Source organism: Ambystoma mexicanum, chromosome 8, assembly GCF_040938575.1.
Source record: "Ambystoma mexicanum isolate Mex_15411 chromosome 8, UKY_AmexF1_1, whole genome shotgun sequence".
Classification (NCBI taxonomy): Eukaryota; Metazoa; Chordata; class Amphibia; order Caudata; family Ambystomatidae; genus Ambystoma; species Ambystoma mexicanum.
In genome coordinates, this window is record NC_090929.1 from 1,185,009,787 (window position 1) to 1,185,016,684 (window position 6,898).

Here is a 6,898-nt window from a genome sequence, read left to right on the forward strand (position 1 = left end):
CATCCATCTGGCCCCAAACACACCAAACACAGCGGATACAAGGGTAATTTGGCTGCTTCACTGAATCTGTGCATTGTCACACACATGTGTCATGCATCCATGGCATGCACAAGTCACAGACACGCAGGTCAGGCACACAGACATGGCTACCATATATGTACCTGGCATCAGCACCCATCCCTCACCCCCACCCATGTCCAGGTACAGAGACTGGCATGCTCTCATGTTCAAAATCTGCATAGGGCTCCCCATGCGGCATTTGAACACATGCAACAACCATGTGGGTCACACATCACTGGTCGCACATGCATTACCATGATGTCCCTGCACACATACATGCATACATGGCCTATGGCACACATACAGGCAAGTATCATAGAACCAGCACACCGCAACATGCCCTGTCTCACACAGTAATGCTTGGACACTTACCGCTCAACTCCAGACAGGCCTCCCTCTCAAGGATCTGGGCGTGGAGCGCTGGGCGTACGCGTTCCAGGACCCTCATCTGGATGGAACTCATGCGGCCCCGGCCCCCCTCCACGAGGCGCCGGGCCTTCACAAGGGTCCTGGACCTCAAGTCCTCCCAGCGCTTCTTGATCTTCAGGACGTTGCGGATTGCCACCCCCTCCGCGTTGATGGCAACCACACAGTCGGCCCAGATCCTCTCCCGTCCTTCCTTGCTGGCGCGGGACGATCCAAAGAGGGCATCATACTGCCCCAGGACATGCTCCACCAGGACACCAACTTCGGTGGCAGTGAAGCTGGTGCCCCTCTGCCCCTCTGGCCTGGGGTTGCCACTGGTGCCAGATGTGGAAGTGCCCGACATGGCAACCCCAGAGGCAGGTGTGGGTGGGCAACTGGGTCCTGGGGCTGGGCTGTGGAGCGATGTAATCCCAGTCGGGAGTCTTCAGTTCCAGCAGGGGCGGACACAGCAACTGGACCCCTGCAGATGGCTGATGTGCAGGCACCAAATGGCAGGGCACGGTGGCAGCAGGCAGGCAGGCAGGCAGGCAGCAGCAGATGGCACGTGGGAGGCTGCTCGGGGCACTGGGGGGCAGTAACTCGGCCTTCTGGGCAGGAGCGTGGTCTTCCGTGTGTTTTCGCGTGGCCAGCTTGATACGGAGTGATTTGGCACGTGAAAATCCTGCACGTCAGCGTGAAATCCGAGGAAAGGCCCTTAGTGCGTAAGCGCGTCAGCACGCATACGCGATTCTATTGGACCAGAGTCCCTCCGCGCGTAAGCGCGTCTGTGACGTGACCCACACGGGTGTTCCCCACTCAGCACGTGATGACGGAGCACACGTGGAAATACTGCACGTCAGAGTGTCATCGCGTGTAATTGGACAAAAGTGCGCGTACACGCGATTGGCCTATGTACGTGTATTTCATGGGTGCGCGGGCACTTACACACGCAAGTACGTCAGCGCACCTGTATCCCGTGGTACGTGGGAATTTCCACACGCTATTGGACTGGGAACTGGATTCCAGGGGTGCGCGGGTCACACGCTCGCCTAGAACACGCGCAAAGCATAAATTTGCGCACTTTAACAATAACAAGCTCAGACGCCAGGATGAACATACCGTTCCTAGCAGCAGTGGCAGTGGGCTACCAAAGGAGGAGGAGGAGGATAGTCAGTGCCAGAATATTCACACCCAGAACCAGCCTTTTCGGGATGCCTGATGACCAGGTGTATGGGAGGTACAGGTTTCCACCACACATAATACTGGACCTGGTGAGTGAGTGGGAGGATGACCTCACATCACCCACCCTGTGCTCCCAAGCACTCAGCCCCCTGGAGAAGGTCCTCAATGTACTGCACTTCTTAGCCACTGGATCATTTCAGCGGACAAGTGCCATAGTGGGTGGGGTGTCACAGGCCACCCAGTCACGCTGCCTACACCAGGTCTTGAACATCATCACTGCACGCCCATCAGTCCGCAGGCACATATACCTGCCCAGAACACCTGCAGAAAGGCATGCTGCCGCCCTGGATTTTTACGGTGTGGCACGATTCCCCAAAGTGCTAGGTGCCATCGACTGCACCCATGTGGCTCTACGTCCCCCCAGGGCATCTGAGCACATCTATAGGAACCGCAAGCACTGGCATTCCATCAACGTGCAGGTAGCATGTAATGCCAAGGGAATCATCACCTCAGTATATGCCAACTATCCCGGGTCCACCCACGACAGCTTCATTTACCGAATGTCCACCCTAAGCCGGGACCTAGAAGCTGGGCGGCATGGCGATACATGGCTGCTTGGTGAGTATGTATGCCACTGCACATGCATGCATGTTGGATACTGAGCAAGGTCACAACCCCACCAATGATACCAATCACCACCTCCACAGGGGACAGTGCCTACCCTCTCAGCCCCCACATGATGACGCCAATTCGGAACCCCACCACGCCACCCGAGGTAAGATATAACACAGCCCACATTACGACCCGGGGCATAGTGGAGCGCACATTCGGAGTGCTAAAGTCACGCTTTCGCTCCCTTGACCGTTCTGGCGGGCAGCTGTTATACGCTCCCCAAGTAGTGTGCAGGATCATAGTGTCAGCATGTGTCCTGCACAACGTTGCAACACGCCGGGGCCTGGCCGTGGACATGGTGGTGGCCCCACATCCCCAACCACATGCACAGCCGCTGCGCATGGGAGGGGAAAGGGCACGGGGGGAGGCAGCCCGTACACAGCTAGTGGCTAATTACTTCACATAGAAATCACACCCCTGTGGAGTGCACACTGCCCTGGCACATTCCATCTGACAATCAATGATGACTCAACCTGACACTGATCCTGAATGTCTGGAGAATGAACCGTGAATACCATATCAGCCTGAGATTGTTCACCTGGAAGTATCACAATGTGTGCATCCCTACCCACACAGACACCACCAATGCAGTTTTGTGAAGTTACACATTCAAGCAGCTAAAATGAATACCCACTTGCAAAATGCAACAAGAGGACAGTGCCATGTCAGCCAACCCAACCCCAGCACCGCCACACGACACACTGTGCCATGTCATGCTATTTGCAGGTAAACAAAGTAATCCCCACAACATGACACTAGTGTCACTATGTACAGTGTCCCTATTAGAAACCTGCAACACCTGAAATGCTCACAGCAATGCCGGACCAACAACATACTTGAGCACGTACTACCATTAACATGACATCACAAATGTTACATATTAGTAGTCTCACCACCTGGAAATGCCTGCACTCCCACCACTACCAACTGTGCAGTGTTGGCGCCATGTAGAGTTGTAGGTGCACTGCTGACAACATGGACCCCATCTCCAGACTAGAGGTCCTTGTGTAGACATGAGGAAGGGACCTGCAAATTGGGAGGTAGACACAGAAGATGAGTTACACATCAATGCAACATGCAGTGTACAACACAACAGCAGTATGCACTAGGAATGTATACACAGTATTGACTACAGACTGCCCACACAGCTCATGGGAGTCCAACGTCACTGTGTAATTCACCGTCACTTGGGCACACCCTTTGCAAGCCCATGGAAACGGGAAGCAGGAGGGGTGTGTGTGACTCAAACCCAAGCATCTGAACCAAATACATTACAAGCCTGCATGTGCCCAGCCACAATGCAGCCTATGCCCACAGGAACCACGGAAGCCAACAAATCGTCCCAAAAAAATAGGGAATAAAATAAATAAAAATAAAAATAAGAAACAATCAAAAATGGCCATTGATGGGCCCGGGGGGGTTGGGGAGGCCACCCAGGAGGTCCGAGGACAGGATGCACACCAGAACCCACCTGCGTGGATCCTGGGAAAATAAAACACCTCCATGGGCTCATGGCCCACACGGCTACCCTATTGTGGGAGTATCACTGCTGTCGCTATTATCACCCTGTGCAGCTGCATCCGGAGGTGGTTGCACTATGGGAGGCAGCCCACGCAAGGCCCTAGTCTGCTCCTCCATGGCTGCAAGCATGCGGGTGTGGTAGGTCTGGTTCTGGAGGATGAGTGTGCCGAGGTCCCCATGCAACAACTCACGGGATGCCCGGACCTCCGCCCTTGTTGCCTGCATCTCAGCTGAGAGCGTACGGGTGAGACGCTCCAGCTGCTGTTCTGTCCTTTGGTGTGTTGAAGCCTCAAGCTCAACAAGAGTCGTCCTGAGGTGAAGGAGCTCCTGCCTCAGGGCTTCCCTGTGGCCCTGGGACTCAATGGAGATGGCCTCCTGCAGAGTCGCCAGTGCCGCCCGCCTGTCCCTGTTGGACCCCAACATGTCCTCCCTGTGTGACTGGCAGATGGAGTCGGTTGCCTGCTCTAGTCGCTCCATCAGCCTTTCTGGGGGGACAATGGAAGTGGCCACCCTATCCATGGCCTGAGCCATCATCTCGGATGATGCAGCCTGTTAGGTTGCCATACCGTAAATGGATTGCTCCCATGCGGTATTGCCAGGTGGCGTACGGCCACCACGTCGGCGGGCACCACACCTGTCTGGGGCAAGGCGAACTGCGCCTTGCTGTGCCGGCACTGCCTGAGGCTGCAGGACTGCATTCCCCCTCTGATCTGCTGGCCCAGGAACAGGATCAGATGTCGCGGAGTGTGACCCTGCATCCGTAACCACCAAAGGCGTAGCTGCCAACACTGACATCCCCATGGAGGGTTCTGACCCTGGTGCAGGTGGGTGAGACAGAACAGAATCCCTCCCTGGAACACTCACCTGCGACGGCACGTAGGTCTCATCCGAATCAACACCTGAGTACAGCTCGGGGGAGGTGCAGCCAGAGACACCCCTTGAGAGCACGACCTGCAGCACTTGTGGGTTCTCCCCCACCACCACACCACGTCCCTCACTGGTGGTTGGTCGGCCCTCGGACCCCTCCTGGGTCTGCACCATCTCCACAACCCCAGCAGTATCAGGTGCGTCTTCCCCTGCAAAGACATGAAAACAAAGAAATGGAAACAGGCATTAGCACCATGGCACACAATGAGGGCTGAGAAGCAAGAGAACCAGTACTTCATTGACACATGTCCCACATGACTAAAACCCTCCCATGCATGCACCCTCACTGCGTATGAAGTGCAGGCAAATGACACACACTGATGATACCAAGATGGAAGATGAACACATTTTCTGCATGCTGCCTGGCAGTGGCATCACACATTGGCCTGTGATTGCCAGGTGAAACACACATGCCATCACACAGATGGCATGGACCATTGCTATTGAGTGTAGATGGAGAGGAGGGCAGCACCTATTCATTCAGTCCAGTTCCCGCATGTAATCGCTTTTCTAATTCTAACAGGTCAGATTTTTCGCCTGGAGCTGCCAGTCTGAAATGGTCCAATTGCACAGGGACATGTGTGTACAAATGATATCCAGGTAACAAAGTCACTCCACTTTACCATAGCCATGTCAGACATGTGACTAGTGGACAGCGACATGCCTAGTAAAAGTGGGGGAATGCAAACAATCTGACTGAATGAACAGTGAAAAATAAGCAACTATGTTGTGGCAAGGTGACACTTCAAGGGCAACTGGCGTGCAGTTGGGCTAGATGTCTACTGTTGGCAGAAGGGATACTGCTATGGCCAAATGCAGCTGCGCAGGAAGTATTGCATGAAGCACATGGCTGACCCATACGACTCAGGCGCACACACTCTCACCTGGCACACAAACAGAAGCCCTCACACACACACCATGCACATGGATGACACACACATGCATGTGCACTAACCGGACAATGCCTCGTAATCAGCCAGATCTCCCACGCCTTGGATCTGTTCCTCCGTGACGTAGGTCCCAGCGACTGACTCATGTGGAGTGAGTTCCATGTCTACTACTGGAGACCCACCTCCAGTCACTAGAGTTGCAGCATGACTTGAGGCCAGCTTACTCTTTGCCCTGCGCTTTAGGTCATTCCAGCGCTTATAGCAATCATTGGCTGTGCGCCTCACGATTCCAAGGGCACTTACGATGTCCGCAACGGTCTGCCAGTGTGCCTGGCGTTGTGCAGGTGTGGTCTTGGATCCTGCAACAATGACCATCTCATTGTCATGTGCGGACACATACTCGACAAGTGCATTCAGTTCGTCATCCGTGAAGCTGGGCTTCCTGGACGGGCCGGACTGTGTAGCCGTGTCTGGGGCATCAGCCTGTGCTGGACGAGCACTCTTCCTCTTTCGCTTGGAAGGTGGTGGTGATCCTGAGTGTCCTGCGCCGCTCTGGACACTAGGGCAGGAGCCCTGGTGGACTCTGTATCAGGAGTGTGGGATTGCACACTCAGCATGGGAGTTGGTGCAGGCATTGGCTCTAGTGTGATGGTGTCAGGGGGAATGTCAGCAGCATGGACTAGGACCGACACTGTCCTGGCTGGGTGTGTGAGGGCTGGGGTGGATGGAGCCGCAGCTGCCCCTGCAGCCTCTCCGTGTAACGCTCACCTGGTTCCCACAGAGGCGCGGCGTCGAAGGCGTAGAACTCTGAAGATGGACAGGAAGGGCCCCTCTATTCTGGCTTCCCTGGCTCGTTGGATACCCTCCTGTGCGTGAAAAGGGAGTATTACCAACTGCGGAACAATGCTCAAGCCTCCCACTCCCTTCCAACCCTCCACGATACCTCCTCCACGATTCCCCGTGAAGCCTCACCTTAGGGTTTGGAAGGATGAGCTCTCCATCCTGCTTCTGATGCAGGGGCGCGTTGAAACCCAGTTACTTCACTGGATTGAGGATTGATGGGAGTTCAGGTAAGCTTGACTGTTCAGGTAAGGCGCTGTAAAAGTTCTGTTCAAAAGTTCAAGCTTAATAATAATGTTCGTTGTCTAATTGCAGCAAGTGCTAATGCTTATGTCTTTTTCCCCTTAGGGGCCGGGGTTCGGAGTGCCGGAGCGGCAGGACCCGAAATGCAGTGGGAATAA